The 18,224-nt window shown below is 43.7% G+C and overlaps 1 long non-coding RNA gene across 1 annotated transcript; it reads left to right on the forward strand.

Moving 5' to 3' along the window:
* The first annotated feature begins 247 nt into the window (after positions 1-247).
* LOC140212371 (uncharacterized) lies at positions 248-17,080 on the forward strand. Its single transcript, XR_011889703.1, has 3 exons — positions 248-946; positions 16,209-16,338; positions 16,614-17,080. It is a non-coding gene; the product is annotated as an uncharacterized lncRNA (long non-coding RNA).
* Positions 17,081-18,224: the final 1,144 nt, after the last annotated feature.

The following is an 18,224-nucleotide window of genomic DNA, read 5'->3' on the forward strand; positions in this document are numbered from 1 at the left end:
GCCTTCCTCCTTTCTTAAAGAGTGGAGTGACACTTGCAATTTTCCAGTCCTCTGGCACCATGCCAGGGTCCAATAATTTTTGAAAGATCATTTCTAACGCCACCACAATCTCTAACGTTACCTCTTTCAGAACCCTGGGGTGCAGTTCATCTGGTCCAGGTGACTTATGTACCCTTAGGAATTTTAGCTTTCTGAGCACCTTCTCCCTTGTAATAGTAACTGCACTCACACCCTTCAACATCTGACACACTGCTCGCATCTTCCACAGTGAAGACTGATGCAAAGTATTCATTTAGTTCATCTGCCATCTCCTTGTCCCTTATTATTTTTCCAGCCTCATTTTCTAGCAGTGCTATGTCAACTCTCATCTCTTTTATCTTTTACATACTTGAAAAACCTTTTACTATCTACTTTGATATTGTTTGCTAGCTTAATTTCATATTTCATCTTTTCACTCCTAATGATTCTTTTAGGTCCTCCCTGTGAGTTTTTAAAAGCTTCCCTAGCCTCTATCTTCCTGCTAATTTTGCTTTGTTGTATGCCTCTCTTTTGCATTTACATTGGCTTTAACTTCCCTTGTCAGCCATGGTTGTACCATTCTGCCATTTGAGTATTGCTTGTGTGCAAAACTTTGACTATGTGCCAGTACAGAAATGAAGTTAAATCAAGGACCCATTTTGTCCTGTTAAGATTATTTAATAAGCAAATGGCTTGTCTTTGAAGAGCAGGGTCTACCTCCCAGGTCCAGGTCTGCAGATTCGATGATGTGCTCAAGCCTCCATGAAGAAATCCAACACCCCCTCTAGTCCATGAGCACTTAAATTGGAGAACGAATGTTTGAGATGGCACTGGGAGCCTCAAGTCTGTGCATTGGGAGCAGACAGAAGTTCAGTTTCATCAGCAGGAGGAATGGATCACTTTACATGACCCATTTTTGCCCTATCAGGTACCTAAAAGAAGGTAGATCTCGAGTGGAAAGAAGCTTTTCTTGATCCTAAGGGACTAATAAAGGGCTATGAAGGGCACTACAGAAATACAATATACTTTTTTACTCCGTCCCTGGAAACACAATGAGTGGGTTGAAACAGGGGGTTGCTGTAATGCTGAGTTGGTGGTAAAGGTGATGTCCTTTGAAGATAGCTGTTTCTTTGGCCACTGTCCTTGAACTGTTGCATTGTTCTCACAAGCTTCCAGACCAGTCTCTGAGTAGCCTACTGAATTAAATATTCACATCTCCGTCAATTAACCTGCCCTCACAATTGCACAGAAAACGGTGATTTCATAACTCACACAAAATGCTGGAGGAACTCAGCAGGCCAGGCAGTGTCTATAGAGAAAAGTACAGTCGACGTTTTGGACTGACACCCTTCAGCAGGACTGGAGAAAAACAGATAAAAGTAGATTTAAAATGTGGGGGAGGGGAGAGAGAAATACAAGGGGAAGGAGAAAACAAAGAGCTGGGAAGTTGGTGAAAGAGATACAGGGCTGGAGAAGGGGGAGTCTGATAGGTGAGGATGGAAGGCCACTTTTCTACTTTTATCCGTAGATGCTGCCTGGCCTGCTGAGTTCCTCCAGCACTTTGTGTGTGGGTGTGTTGCTCAGATTTCCAGCATCTGCAGATTTTCTCTTGTTCGTGACGGTGACTGGGTAGCTCATTTTCTGCACCTTTATCTTCAGATATTTAACCAAGCCAGAAGCTCATCTGGCACTTGGTAAATTGAGACTTGTGGTTGGCAATTGCAGATAGACTGATTATTTCTACAGCTAATCTGAGTGTGGGGTGCAACGACATATTCAGTTATGTTTGCAAAATAATCTCATTTCTTCCCATTTTACGTATGTAAAATGGTGAGATCACTTCAGAGTGGCAAAGGGTGACACAAGAGACTCTAGAAATGCCGGAAATCTTGAGCATCACACACAAAAAGTTAAAAGGACTCGCATATCAGGCAGCATCTATGGAGGGGAATAAACAGTTGATGTTTCAGGCTGACACCCTGCATCAGGGCTAGAAAGGAAGGGGGCAGAATGCAGAATAAGAAGGTGTGTGTGGGGAAAGGAGTACAAGCTGGTAGGTGAGAACAGGTGTGGGGGAAGGTGGCTGGGGGAGGGGGATGAAGTGAGACACTGGGAGGTGACAGGTGAGACCAAGTGAGGGGGAAGGTGGGTGGCTGGGGGAGAGGGATGAAGTGAGACACTGGGAGGTGACAGGTGAGAGGGAAGGTGGGTGGGGAGAGGGGGATGAAGTGAGACACTGGGAGGTGACATATGAGACCAGGTGAGGGGGAAGGTGGGTGGCTGGGGGAGGGAGATGAAATAGGAAGCTAGAAGGTCATAGGTGGAAGAAGTAAAGGGCTGATGAAGGAATCTAATATAGAGATGAGTGAAGCATGAGACAAGGGAGGGAGATGGGAACCACAAGGAGGTGTTGGGCCAGTGAGGAGAAGAGGGGAGAGAAGGTAGACAGAATGGGGAAATGGAAGAAAGAGAGAAGGGGAGGAGAAATTACCAGATGTTAGAGAAATCGATGTTCATGTCATCAGGATGGAGACTAACCAGACAGAATGAGTTCAACCTGAGTTTGACCTCATTGTGGCAGTAGAGGTGGCCATGGACCAACATGATGAAATGGGAACGGGAAGCAGAGTTGAATTGACCAGCTATTGGGAGATTCTGCCTTTTGCAGTGAACAGCGCAAAGGCACTCAATGAAGTGGTCTCCCAACCTGCATCAGGGCTCACCAAAATGGAGGAGGCTGCACCAAGAGCACAAGATGCAGCAGATAACCCAGACAATCTCAAAGTTCACAGTCTCACAGATAAAGTGTCATCCCACCGGGAAGTAATAATTGGTGTGAGGACAGGTGTAAGGTGTCAGGAGAAAGATCAGGTGGGATAAATAGATAAGGGAGTCCATGGACAAAGGGTGATGCCACTTCAACAAAAAAAAGCAACATCCCAAAGCTCTCCTGGGAATGCCTGGCCCTGGACCTGGCCCATTTCTGCTGAAGGCAGTTGATAACTTTAAGTCCACACATGGGGAGTATGTAGAAGCATTTCCTCAATTTGGTGTAGTGGGGTTGTCTGCCCTTAACCTGAAGAAATTAAAAACCTGTGGAACAGCTAGTTGGGACAAGTCAAGGGCAGTGGATGAGTAGACACACCGAATGTCTTAGTCCTTGCCAGGTGATTAGAGGAAGAGAGGCTGTCATATTCTGGTTATTGACGACAGGAAGAGGAAACCAGAGGTCCCTGAGCCGGTCCTCATCAGGAAATCAGAGATGGAGAGGGTCAGTGACTTTAAATTCCTTAGTGTTATCACTTCAGAGGACCCGTCTTGTGTACCATTACAAAGAAGGCATACAGTGCCTCTACTTTCTTAAAAGTTTACGGAGATTTGAAATGTCATCTCAAACTTTGACAAGCCTCTGTAGATGCATGGTGGAAAGTTAGCATCAGATTGCATCACAGCCTGGTGTGCAAACACGAAGATCCTTGAATGAAAAAAAACCTACAAAATGTAGTTGTTACGGCATAGCTGATCCAGCACTGAGCACATTTACAAGCGCTGTCACAAGAAGACAGCATCCACCATCAAGGACCACCAAAATCCAGGCCACGCTCTCTTCTCGCTGCTGCCATTGGGAAGGAGGTACAGGAGCCTTAGGTCCCACACCACCGTGTTCAGGAACAGTTATCACCCTTCAACCATTAGGCTCATGAACCAGAGTGGATAACTTCACTCATCTCAACTCTGCACTGATACCACAATCTATGGACTCACTTCCAAGGACTCTACAATTCATGTTCTCAATATTTATTATTTGTTTATTATTATTATTTTCTACTTGTTTTCCTTTTTGCATTTGAATAATTTGTTGTATTTGCACATTGGTTGTTTGTGTGTCTTTCTGTGCAGTTTTTCATTGATGCTATTTTATCTTTGTATTTATGTGAATGCACACAAGAAAATGAATCTCAGGGTACTATGTGGTGATATAAATGTAATTTGATAATAAATTAATTTGAACTTTGAAGTACTTGAAAGTGAGCATAAAGAAGGCCCTACTGATAATCTGCCAATCAGATTTCCAAATAAGAGACTACTTGTGGGGTTACAAATAGACTGATTCAGCAAAAAGCACAGAAGTGACATCAGAGATATCTTCTTTGGAAAAATTGCAAGGAGGTAATGCTACCTGTAGCCCTGGGCTAGAGCCAGTGGAAAGTGGTGACAGCTGAGCCAGAGAAACCAGAACCAACAGAATAAAAATCCAATAGTACAGAACTGATAAGAATAAAGTTGAAGAGTTGCAGTGAGAACTCAGGACACTGAATATTGCAAGGAAGACCTCCCATGCCCGGGTCAGGGAGATTCCCTAACCCGTTGTTGTGGGACTACAGGTGAAAAAGGAAAAATATCAAACTTCCTGATGAAGGGTGTCGGCTGAAAATGTCGACTGTGCTTTTTTCCATAGATGCCCCTTGCCTGCTGAGTTCCTCCAGCATTTTATAATAGACAATAGGTGCAGGAGTAGGCCATTCAGCCCTTTGAGCCAGCACTGCCATTCACTGTGATCATGGCTGATCATCCACAATCAGTATCCAGTTCCTGCCTTATCCCCATAACCTTTGATTCCGCTATCTTTAAGAGCTCTATCCATCTCTTTCTTGAAAGCATCCAGAGACTTGGCCTCCACAGCCTTCTGGGGCAGAGCATTCCATATATCCACCACTCTCTGGGTGAAAAAGTTTTTCCTCAACTCCGTTCTAAATGGCCTACCCCTTATTCTTAAACTGTGGCCTCTGGTTCTGGACTCACCCATCAGCGGGAACATGCTTCCTGCCTGCAGGGTGTCCAATCTCTTAATAATCTTATATGTTTCAATAAGATCCCCTCTCAGCCTTCTAAATTCCAGTGTATACAAGCCCAGTCGCTCCAATCTTTCGACATATGACAGTCCTGCCATCCCGGGAATTAACCTTGTGAACCTACGCTGCACTCCCTCAACAGCAAGAATGTCCTTCCTCAAATTTGGAGACCAAAACTGCACACGGTACTCCAGGTGTGGTCTCACCAAGGCCCTGTACAACTGCAGAAGGACCTCTTTGCTCTTATACTCAATTCCCCTTGTTATGAAGGCCAGCATGCCATTAGCTTTCTTCACTGCCTGCTGTACTTGCATGCTTGCTTTCAGTGACTGATGTACAAGAACACCTAGATCTCGTTGTACTTCCCCTTTTCCTAACTTGACTCCATTTAGATAATAATCTGCCTTCCTGTTCTTACCACCAAAGTGGATAACCTCAGATTTATCCACATTAAACTGCATCTGCCATGCATCTGCCCACTCACCCAGCCTGTTAAAGTCACCCTACATTCTCATAACATCCTCCTCCTTTGTGTGTGTGTGTGTGTGTGTGTGTGTGTGTTACTTGGATTTTCAGCATCTGCAGAATTTCCCTTGTTTGTGACAATATAATTTAAGTTAATATTTCCATTGGATATAACAAAATTGGATCAGTTAATTGTTTGAATTAATTAAGACTTGTGCAGTTATTGACCCTAAGTTAGTTGACTGAGGCAAAGGTCAACACTGCGATGAATTTCCTGTTTCTTTATGACATAGAAAGAGACCATTTGGCCCATCGAGTCTATGCTGGCACTCAGAAATTTTAAACACGTGAGATTCTGCAGATGCTGCAAATCTTGAACGACACTTGCTAAGTGCTGGAGGAATTCAGCAAGCCAGGCAGCACCTGTGGAGGGGAATAAACAGCTGACATTTTGATTTGCTGAGATCCTACAGCATTTTGTGTGTGCCTATCAGAGAAATCTCATCACTCCCATTCTCCTACTTATTTGCTCTCACAGGCCCATCAACTCCTGCCTTCTGCTCTTCTCACCATCCCCTATACAGGGGGTAACTTATAGTAGCCAATATAGGGGGTAACTTAATGTAGAATGATCTTAGAAAGAGCAACTTCACTTTTACAAATAGTAAATGGCAGCTCAAACTCTCAATAACCGGCCTTATCCTTGCTGCTGATGTCCATCTTGCTGTCTGTGACTGTAACTGATGTAAATCAATTCCACTCTATCTACCTGCTGCCCACACCAACAGACCTGCATCTTCCACAGTCGACTCCGTGATCATTCCTCAATTTCCCTCTCTTCAAATGTACAGAGCAATCTTGGGGTCGAAGTCTATAGCTCCCTGAAAGAGATAACATAAATAGATAGAGTGGTAAAGAAAGCTGATGGCGTGGTTGCTTAGAGTATCAGAACCAGAAAATAATGCTACACTTGTGTAAGATTGTAGTTAGTTTCCACTTGGAGTTCTGCATGCAGTTCCGGTCAGTCTTTTAGAGGAAGGCTGTGGAGGCTTTTGAGAGGGTACGGAAGATGTTTGTGAAGATTCAGGCTGGAGTAGAGGGTATGTGCTGTTAGACTGAACAAACTTGGGTTGTTTTCTGTGGTGTGCTGGAGATCTGATAGAAGTTTATAAGATTATGAGGGTCATAGATAGAGTAGGCAGAGTCTTTTTTCTCAAGGTATAAAGGGTGTAACTTTAAGGTGGGGAGGGCAAGTTTAAAAGGGATCAGGGTAAGTGGTGCATGCCTGGAAGGGGCTTCCAGGGTGGTAGTGGGGGCAAATGTGAAAATGTTGATGGAGGCTTTTAGATAGACACATGGATAGACAGGAAACAGAAAGAAATGGATTGCATGCAGGCAGAAGGGATTAGATCATGTTTGGCACAGGCATTGTGTGCCTACGGTCTGTTCCTGTGCTGTCTTGTTCTGTTTTATGTTCTCAATCACTCTGTCATTGACAGTTCTGCTTTAGGTGCTTGAGTTTTATCTTCGAGCCCCTCTGTCTTCCAGTCTCTCCTTCCTCCTCTTCAGTCCTCAGGTCCAAGTTTCTTATTTTCTGCCTAATATCCTTTATTTGATTTGCAGCCAGTTTTGGTTTTGTGACTTTCTAATTGTAAGAGCTAAGTATGGCATGACCTGGAGAGATCTTGTACCAGATATTGATATTGATCGCTGTTTTAGTTGAGAAATGCTGTCTTTAATGAAGACTGTTCCATCCATAGCTCAAATAAACCCATAGACACTGCAGAAGGGCAGCTCTGGATCAGTAGATTTTCTTGCTACCTCACTTAATTTTGGTGGTGATGTCTAATGGAAATACAGACAACACTGTCAATCAGTGCAAAAAAATATTAAGCACAATTTAAAGAAAACTTTCATCAAAATTGCTGGGTTTACTTAATGAGAATGTGGTAGAGACAGATACAATAACAACATTTAAACAAAAGGGGTTCTGGAAACCCAGAGCAACACACACAAAAGGCTGGAAGAATTCAGTTCAGACAGCATCAATGCAGAGGAATAAATACTCTTATGTTCCGGACTAAGACCTTTCATCGGGGCTGGAAAGAAAGGAGGAAGTAGCCAGAAGTAGGAAGACAAGCTATCAGGTCATGAGTGAAGACAGGTGAGGGGGACGGTGAGTAGGTGATGGAAGATGAAGTACGAAACTGTGAGGCAGAAGCTATAAAGACCTTGATTGCCTGAGGCTGCTCTGGTGAAAAAGTGCTGTCTGAACCTCAGCTGTCTGTACAGCAGAGGGCGCTCCTGCTTCAGCGATCACCGTGAGCTCTGTGCCAGTGACTCCCTTTAACCACAGACTCCCCAGATGCTGGAGATTTGAAAGATTTTACCAAATCTGCATATTTGCAAACTTCCTCTGAGAATTAATTAAGTATTAATTTTTTTTTTATTGACTATCAAGTTCTAGAGCTGTTTACATCCTTCTGGAATTGCTGCCACTCTTGTAATACAGAGAACACGACCATAACTGAGTTCCCACCAGCAATTAGCAAACAAATAACAGTCATGGCTGAGACTTAAATATCAAACTGAACAACAAGGAAAACTCTCCTGCTCCTCTTCTACGTAATTTAATGGTGTAATTTACTTCAACTTTGAAAAAGCAAGAACATAATCTTTTTTGAGTTTGTTTCCTTCTGTGGCACTACTCTTCCCTATCTCAGTCTTATATTTCACCCAAAATACTGCAGCACTACCAGGCTTGAAATTTTCACTCAAACATCTAGACCAGTCTTTCTTAATCTTTTTGCCCTGGAAGTACTCTTGAAATAATTTTCAGGTCTCAGGAAGCATTATTATATCTACAGCTCACAATACGTAGTATGATCAGTAAGTTGTAGATATAATAATCCAAAAATATTTGTCAATGCTCTTCTGAGTAGAGAATGAATTTTTAGGCAATGTTTCTCGGGAAAAAAAGGTAGTTAAGCTTAGCTTACCTTTCTTAAAATTAATCTCTTTCTTTCCCATTCATAAATTTTTTAAACTCATTAGGCAAACATAATAAATTTGTGTTAAATAACTGGTTTAAGCCAAAGTGGGATTTAATTTTTCTAAAGGTAGGCTCAGTAGATTTAATTTGTAAAAATGTTGTAAATTGATATTAATTAATGCTATTTACAACATGAAAATTTATTGACAATTTTGAATAGTGAAGTTACTAAAAACCATAAGCCAAAGCAACATGAATAAAAATATAGTCACAACTTTATACAAAACTTTGAAAAAACATTTTCTTATTAAGTGACATGATCAGGCTCAAATATAAGCTTAGTATATGAAACGTGTTTGTTTTATGTTGCACAAATACTCAATTCTGGGTCAAATTTGAGATAAGCACACACAGATTTCACCCTCAACTAAAATAAGATGATTTCTATCCCTCTCTTGAAGCTTGTTAAACAAGAAAAAGCTTGCTCACACATGTAAGAAGTTGAAAACTGCAGCAAAATGTTCATTGCTTTCCCATGAATGGCAGGATACTCTTATCTCACAGAAATCCAGAACTTGTCCGGGGGCAGGTCAGTAAATCTCATCCTGAGTGCACGATCAGACCGCAGCTCGCAAAGTTCATCCTCTCCTCTCAAAGTCAAGTTGTCAGGCTGAGCAGAAGATTTAGAGAAAGGGTCCTTCACTCAGTCATACACATGTGCTGAAAGGGAGGAAAAATACTGTTTAATTTTGTTCTGCAGATCTTCCAGGTGGTTTTCAACAAGAGTCGAGACTTTCTGACATCCTTTCTTACTCTCAAGCCCAAGCAGCAGTGGAAACATCTCAAGGTTTCCTTTTGCAGCATGATATTTCCAAAATTTCAGTTTCCTTTTAAATCCAAGAATCTTGTCACTTAAACTCAAAACATTTTCTCCAGAGCCTTGCAGAGACATGTTCAGCTGTTTCCTAGGATGAAAAATGTCTGCCAGGTAGGCTAATTTCTGCAGCCATTCTTCATCTTCAGAATAGTAAACAGCAAAATCTGGCCTACTATTCTCTTGAAAGTACTCCTACAATTCACGTTTCAGCTCAAACACCCTTTTGAGAACTGTTCCTCTGCTAAGCCCCCAGAGATTGGCAGGAGACTGGTCTGCTCTTTGTCCAGATTTTCACACAGCTTTTTTTAAACATTCTCGTGTGAACTGGTCTTTGTTTAGTCATAGTCATACTTTATTGATCCCAGGGAAATTGGTTTTCGTTACAGTTGCACCATAAATAATAAATAGTAATAGAACCATAAATAGTTTAATAGTAATATGTACATTATGCCAGGAAATAAGTCCAGGACCAGCCTATTGGCTCAGGGTGTCTGATCCTCCGAGGGAGGAGTTGTAAAGTTTGATGGCCACAGGCAGGAATGACTTCCTATGACGCTCTGTGCTGCATCTCGGTGGAATGAGTCTCTGGCTGAATGTACTCCTGTGCCCACCCAGTACATTATGTAGTGGATGGGAGACATTGACCAAGATGGCATGCAGCTTGGACAGCATCCTCTTTTCAGACACCACCGTCAGAGAGTCCAGTTCCATCCCCACAGCATCACTGGCCTTACGAATGAGTTTGATGATTCTGTTGGTGTCTGCTACCCTCAGCCTGCTGCCCCAGCACACAACAGCAAACATGATCGCACTGGCCACCACAGACTCGTAGAACATCCTCAGCATCGTCCGGCAAATGTTAAAGGACCTCAGTCTCCTCAGGAAATAGAGACGGCTCTGACCGTTCTTGTAGACAGCCTCAGCATTCTTTGACCAGTCCAGTTTATTGTCAATTCATATCCCCAGGTATTTGTAATCCTCCACCATGTCCACACTGACCCCCTGGATGGAAACAGGGGTCACCGGTTCCTTAGCTCTCTTCAGGTCTACCTCTAGCTCCTTAGTCTTTTTCACATTAAGCTGCAGATAATTCTGCTCACACCATGTGACAAAATTTCCTACTGTAGCCCTGTACTCAGCCTCATCTCCCTTGCTGATGCATCCAACTATGGCAGAGTCATCCGAAAACTTCTGAAGATGACAAGACTCTGTGCAGTAGTTGAAGTCCAAGGTGTAAATGGTGGAAGGGAAAGGGAGACAAGACAGTCCCCTGTGGAGCCCCAGTGCTGCTGATCATTCTGTCGGACACATAGTGTTGCAAGCACACGTACTGTGGTCTGCCAGTCAGGTAATCAAGAATCCATGACACCAGGGAAGCATCCACCTGCATCGCTGTCAGCTTCTCCCCCAGCAGAGCAGGGCGGATGGTGTTGAACGCACTGGAGAAGTCAAAAAACATGACCCTCACAGTGCTCGCTGGCTTGTCCAGGTGGGCGTAGACACGGTTCAGCAGGTAGACGATGGCATCCTCAACTCCTAGTCGGGGCTGGTAGGCAAACTGGAGGGGATCTAAGCGTGGCCTGACCATAGGCCGGAGCAGCTCCAGAACAAGTCTCTCCAGGGTCTTCATGATGTGGGAGGTCAATGCCACCGGTTTGTAGTCATTGAGGCCGCTGGGGCATGGCGTCTTCGGCACAGGGACGAGGCAGGATGTCTTCCACAGTACAGGAACCCTCCAGAGCCTCAGGCTCAGGTTGAAGACATGGCGAAGTAGTCCACATAGCTGAGGGGTACAGGCTTTGATCACCCTGGTACTGACACCATCCGGTCCTGCAGCCTTGCTTAGGTTGAGATGTTTCAACTGTCTTAGAAACATAGAAAATAGGTGCAGGAGTAGGCCATTCGGCCCTTCGAGCCTGCACCGCCATTTATTATGATCATGGCTGATCATCCAACTCAGAACCCCGCCCCAGCCTTCCCTCCATACCCCCTGATCCCCGTAGCCACAAGGGCCATATCTAACTCCCTCTTAAATATAGCCAATGAACTGGCCTCAACTGCTTCCTGTGGCAGAGAATTCCACAGATTCACCACTCTCTGTGTGAAGAAGTTTTTCCTAATCTCGGTCCTAAAAGGCTTCCCCTTTATCCTCAAACTGTGACCCCTTGTTCTGGACTTCCCCAACATCGGGAACAATCTTCCTGCATCTAGCCTGTCCAATCCTTTTAGGATTTTATACGTTTCAATCAGATCCTCCCTCAATCTTCTAAGTTCCAATGAGTACAAGCCCAGTTCATCCAGTCTTTCTTCATATGAAAGTCCTGCCATCCCAGGAATCAATTTGGTGAACCTTCTTTGTACTCCCTCTATGGCAAGGATGTCTTTCCTCAGATTAGGGGACCAAAACTGCACCCAATACTCCAGGTGTGGTCTCACCAAGGCCCTGTACAACTGCAGTAGTACCTCCCTGCTCCTGTACTCGAATCCTCTCGCTATAAATGCCAGCATACCATTTGCCTTTTTCTCCGCCTGCTGTACCTGCATGCCCACTTTCAATGACTGGTGTATAATGACACCCAGGTCTCGTTGCACCTCCCCTTTTCCTAATCGGCCACCATTCAGATAATAATCTGCTTTCCTATTTTTGCCACCAAAGTGGATAATCTCACATTTATCCACATTAAATTGCACCTGCCATGAATTTGCCCACTCACCCAACCTATCCAAGTCACTCTGCATCCTCTTAGCATCCTCCTCACAGCTAACACTGCCACCCAGCTTCGTGTCATCCGCAAACTTGGAGATGCTGCATTTAATTCCCTCATCCAAGTCATTAATATATATTGTAAACAACTGGGGTCCCAGCACTGAGCCCTTGCGGTACCCCACTAGTCACCGCCTGCCATTCTGAAAAGGTCCCGTTTATTCCCACTCTTTGCTTCCTGTCTGCTAACCAATTCTCTATCCACATCAATACCTTACCCCCAATACTGTGTGCTTTAAGTTTGCACACTAATCTCCTGTATGGGACCTTGTCAAAAGCCTTTTGAAAATCCAAATATACCACATCCACTGGTTCTCCTCCATCCACTCTACTAGTTACATCCTCAAAAAATTCTATGAGATTCGTCAGACGTGATTTTCCTTTCACAAATCCATGCTGACTTTGTCCGATGATTTCACCGCTTTCCAAATGTGCTGTTATCACATCTTTGATAACTGACTCCAGCAGTTTCCCCACCACTGACGTTAGGCTAACCGGTCTATAATTCCCTGGTTTCTCTCTCCCTCCTTTTTTAAAAAGTGGGGTTACATTAGCCACCCTCCAATCCTGAGGAACTAGTCCAGAATCTAACGAGTTTTGAAAAATTATCACTAATGCACCCTCTATTTCTTGGGCTACTTCCTTAAGCACTCTAGGATGCAGACCATCTGGCCCTGGGGATTTATCTGCCTTCAATCCCTTCAATTTACCTAACACCACTTCCCTACTAACATGTATTTCGCTCAGTTCCTCCATCTCACTGGACCCTCTGTCCCCTACTATTTCCGGAAGATTATTTATGTCCTCCTTAGTGAAGACAGAACCAAAGTAATTATTCAATTGGTCTGCCATGTCCTTGCTCCCCATAATCAATTCACCTGTTTCTGTCTGCAGGGGACCTACATTTGTCTTTACCAGTCTTTTCCTTTTTACATATCTATAAAAGCTTTTACAGTCAGTTTTTATGTTCCCTGCCAGTTTTCTCTCATAATCTTTTTTCCCCTTCCTAATTAAGCCCTTTGTCCTCCTCTGCTGAACTCCGAATTTCTCCCAGTCCTCAGGTGAGCCACTTTCTCTGGCTAATTTGTATGCTTCTTCTTTGGAATTGATACTATCCCTAATTTCTCTTGTCAGCCACGGGTGCACTACCTTCCTTGATTTATTCTTTTGCCAAACTGGGATGAACAATTGTTGTAGTTCATCCATGCAACCTTTAAATGCTTGCCATTGCATATCCACCGTCAATCCTTTAAGTGTTATTTGCCAGTCTATCTTAGCTAATTCACGTCTCATACCTTCAAAGTTACCCCTCTTTAAGTTCAGAACCTTTGTTTCTGAATTAACTATGTCACTCTCCATCTTAATGAAGAATTTCACCATATTATGGTCACTCTTACTCAAGGGGCCTCTCACGACAAGATTGCTAATTAACCCTTCCTCATTGCTCAAAACCCAGTCCAGAATAGCCTGCTCTCTAGTTGGTTCCTTGACATGTTGGTTCAAAAAACCATCCCGCATACATTCCAAGAAATCCTCTTCCTCAGCACCTTTACCAATTTGGTTCACCCAATCTACATGTAGATTGAAGTCACCCATTATAACTGCTGTTCCTTTATTGCACACATTTCTAATTTCTCACCTGTTCAGCTGTGAAGCCCACCGTGGTGGTTTTGTGTGGGGGAGGGGTATAGTCATGAGAGCAGGGTGGGGGACTGTGAGGAGGGGTAGGAGGGGAGAGTGGAATATGTGTTGGTTGGGGGCCGACAACAGATGGTTCATGTGGGGGATGGGCAGGGGCCACAATGTCAAATCTGTTAAAGAACAGGTTAAGTTCATTGGCCCTGTCCACACTGTCCTCAACTCCTCTGTTGCTAGTTTGCCGAAACCCAGTGATGGTCCTCATCCCCCTCCAGACCTCTCTCTTGTTGTTCTGCTGGAGTTTCCACTCAAGCTTCCTCCTGTACCTGTCTTTAGCCTCCCTGATCCTGGCTTTCAGGTCACTCTGTATCGCCCTCAGCTCCTCCCTATTTCCATCTCTAAACACCCTCTTTTTAGCGTTCAAGATGTCCTTAATGTACTTTGTCACCCATGGCTTGTTATTTGAATGACAAAGGACAGTTCTTGTCGGAACATTGCAGTCCACACAGAAGTTGATGTAATCAGTGATGCACTCTGTGAGCCCATCAATAGCCTCTCCATGTGGCTCACAGAGTGCCTGCCAGTCTGTCACCTCAAAACAATCCTGGAGTGCCTCATAAGCCTCCTCCGACCATTTCCTCACTGTCCTCGAGGTTGCAGGTTTACTCTTCACCAGAGGCACGTAGCAGGATTTTAGATGCACCAGGTTGTGATCTGACCTTCCCAGTGGGGGGAGGAGAGAGGTTTAATAAAGTTAACCATTTTTGTAGCATCATCCAAAGCTTTTTCATTTAATGTCCAAGAGTTTTTGACATCAGCACCCCTCTCTGAAGAAAGCAGTGTGTGGTGACAACGCCAGGAGTTCCCTTTTTGTACAAGAGAAACAAAACCTCTCACAGAGCTGACCATTAATGGACACCATCAGTACAGATACCAACACAGTTCCTCCAAGACAGATCTTCTGTTTCCAGATATGAGGACAAAACATTAAATATATCTTGCCCTTCGCTTGGTTCAGAATCAGAATCAGGCTTGTTATCATTGGCGTGTGACATGAAATTTGTTAACTTAGCAGCAGAAGAGAAAAAATAAATAAATAAAATTTTAAAAAATGAATAAATAACTTACAGTATACGTATATTGAAAAGATTTTAAAAAACATGCAAAAATCATAAATACTGTATATTAAAAAAGTGAGGTAGTATCCAAGGGTTCAATGTCCATTTAGGAATCGGATGGCGGAGGGGAAGAAGCTGTTCCTGAATCATTGAGTGTCTGCCTTCAAACTTCTATACCTCCTACCTGATGGTAACAGTGAGAAAAGAGCATGCCCTGGGTGCTGGAGGTCCTTAATAATGGATGCTGCCTTTCTGAGACACTGTTTCCTGAAGATATCCGGATGCTTTGTAGGATAGAACCCAAGATGGAACTGACTAGATTTACAACCTTCTGCAGCTTCTTTCAGTCCTGTGCAATAGCCCCTCCATACTACTATGAAGTTTTTGAGTGTATTTGTTGACATACCAAATCTCTTCAAACTCCTAATGAAATATAGCCACTGTCTTGCCTTCTTTATAACTACATCGATATGTTGGGACCAGGTTAGATCCTCAGAGATCTTGACATCCAGGAACATGAAACTGCTCACTCCCTCCACTTCTGATCCCTCTATGAGGATTGGTATGTGTTCCTTTGTCTTACCCTTCCTGAAGTCCACAATCAGCTCTTTCGTCTTACTGATGTTGCAATGGAAAAAGTTTTCTTGAATTTCATATCATTTACAAATCTTGAAAATGCTACAACATGACATTTATTGGTGAAATCTGTTGACTCATCAACCTGGATAATTCGGAAGGGAGAGGCTGACGTCACAGCCCAAGTTGGATGAGTCTATTCAATGCTTGGAAAACGCACTTCACGCTCCTCATCAGCCTACTGTCCTCCCTCTGTGCAATACAGTGATCACCAATTATCAGCCTACTGTCCTCCCTCTGTGTAATACAGTGATCACCAATTATCAGCCTACTGTCCTCCCTCCGTGCAATTACCACTGGCCTCCCCTATCTTGCGTCAAAAACGGAGAATGGACTTAGCTAAGTAAACAAGGGACCTCTAACAAGGTTGTTATGGGGATGCTCCGTACTGCCAAGCATGCAAGTGCTAGCATCACACAAAGTTCCACAAACCATGTTTATTTATTTTAATCATGATCTCTCATTTAACCTCTAGCAACCTTGGGTTCTGCAGAACTCTGGGTGAGAAACCCTGATCTAGAGGGAGACTTTTGCTTTATTTATTCATTTTCAGGATTTGTGACACTTATTGCCATGTTTTGCTTCCACGTCCCACCTTCCTCATCTATCAGATTCCATTACCTTCCGGCCTTTGTCACCTCCAGCCACCATCTCCCTGCTCCTGTCGTTATTCCCACTCTCCTCACCTCCATCTGCTGATATTCCCTCCTCACTTGGATCCACCTATTGCTTTCCTGCTCTTGCTCCATCCCTCCCCTCACCTCTTTACACTGGCTGCCTCCGCTCGATCTTACAGTCCAGATTAAGGATCTCGAACTAAAACAATGATTGTCCATTTCCCCCACAGGTCCTGCCTGCCCCATTGGGTTCTTCCAGCACCGTTTCCTGTTGCTCCAGATTCCAACATCTGCACTCTGCTGTGTCTCTGCTGAGGTTGGGTGGGACTACAACTGGAAGTCATGGGTTAAGGGTGAAAGGTGAGAAGTTTAAGGGGAACATTAGGGGAAACTTCTTCCCTCAGGGGATTGTGAGAGCTGTCAGCACTAGTGGTGCATGCAAGCTCGCTTTCAATGTTTAAGCTAAGGTTGGATAGGTACATGGATGGTCGGGATATGTGTGGCAAGTTGATGGAAGTAGGCCGTTTAAATGGTTCAACACAGACTAGATGGGCTGAAAGGCCTGATACTCTGCTGTACTTTTCTATGACTCTCTGACCCTGTGCTTATTGTGTGTCTCTGATTCCCCTGGACAGAGTGGCAAGAATGTTCGAGTGGACAGTGATCACTGCTGCATGCTCACCTATCAGTTTGATGCTGGATCTTTAACTACTGATTTTCTCAGGTGCTGGCTGAGAGAGGCAACGTAGCCGACCCAGCTGGAGATGAAAGATAACAGAGAAGAGAGGGGTTTGATAAAACATGCTTCAACTGTGAGCTACAGAACATGGCAGATGCTGGAAATCTTGTTGAAGTGATGCAGACAGCCATTAGTTGTGCATGTGTGTGTGTACAGGTGTGTGTGTTTGTGTTGATGTCTACCCCACAAATATTCCCTCTGTTTCAGGAGTGCCGTGTATTTAATATTTGAGTCATCTTGTAAATATACTGTTTGATTAATCATTCTTTCTCGTTTCTATAATTCATTATGTTTATATGTAAAAATACATGAATTGCAGATGCCATGATGCTACCATGTGATATGTGCATGCTTCACTTAAAGTAAACACAAAGTTCGACTCACATTTCAGACTACCGTGATTCCTTTTAATTAGTTCAATGTTTTGAAGCTACAATATACGACAGTGACAAGGAGGTACTTTTAAAAAGAACCCAAATGGCTACCAACCTGTTGACGAGCAGCACTGAAAGGTCAAATTTAAAAAAAAGGAGAGCAGCACATACTTTGGAAGTTTTTTAAAATGTCAGAATATGGAATTCACAGGTTCATAACCAGTGAGTATCTGGTGATAATAAAAATATAGCAGAAATGGTTGCCTACATCGGAAAGACAGAAGCAGTTGATTGCTCATTGGGTAACTGGCTCATGTATAATAGAAACATAGAAAACCTACAGCCGAACACAGGCCCTTTGGCCCACAAAGTTGTGCCGAACATGTCCCTACCTTAGAAATTACTAGGCTTACCTATAGTCCTCTATTTTCATAAGCTCCATGTACCTATCCGAAATTCTCTTCAAAGACCCTATCGTATCCGCCTCCACCACCATTGCCGGCAGCCCATTCCACGCACTCACCAATCTCTACGGAAAACACTTACCCCTGACATTTCCTCTGTACCTACTCCCCAGCACCTTAAACCTGAGCCCTCTTGTGGCACCATTTCAGCTCTGAGAAAAAGCCTCTGACTATCCACACGATCGATGCCTCTCATCATCTTATACACCTCTATCAGGTCACCTCTCATCCTCCGTCGCTCCAAGGAGAAAAGGCCGAGTTCACTCAACCCATTCTCATAAGGCATGCTCTCCAATCCGGCCAACATCCTTGTAAATCTCCTCTGCACCCTTTCTATGGTTTCCACATCCATCCTGTAGTGAGGCGATCAGAACTGAGCACAGTACTCCAAATGGGGTCTGACCAGGGTCCGATACAGCTGCAATAATGAGCTAACTGGACAGTATTTTGAAGCAAATGGAATACCCCATGAGAAATTAACACCAATTTTGCTGAGTACATTGAGTTCAAAGGCATAACGTTTGCTTTGAAGTTTAATTGCTCCAACCAAATGAGCAGAAATTAGCTTTGGTGATTTCATGAAAGTAATGCAGGGACATTTAGAATTGAAACCATTATTAATTACAGAATGCTCTAGTTTTCGTAAGCAAAATCAAAAAGAAGGGGTGT

Source organism: Mobula birostris, chromosome 19, assembly GCF_030028105.1.
Source record: "Mobula birostris isolate sMobBir1 chromosome 19, sMobBir1.hap1, whole genome shotgun sequence".
Classification (NCBI taxonomy): Eukaryota; Metazoa; Chordata; class Chondrichthyes; order Myliobatiformes; family Myliobatidae; genus Mobula; species Mobula birostris.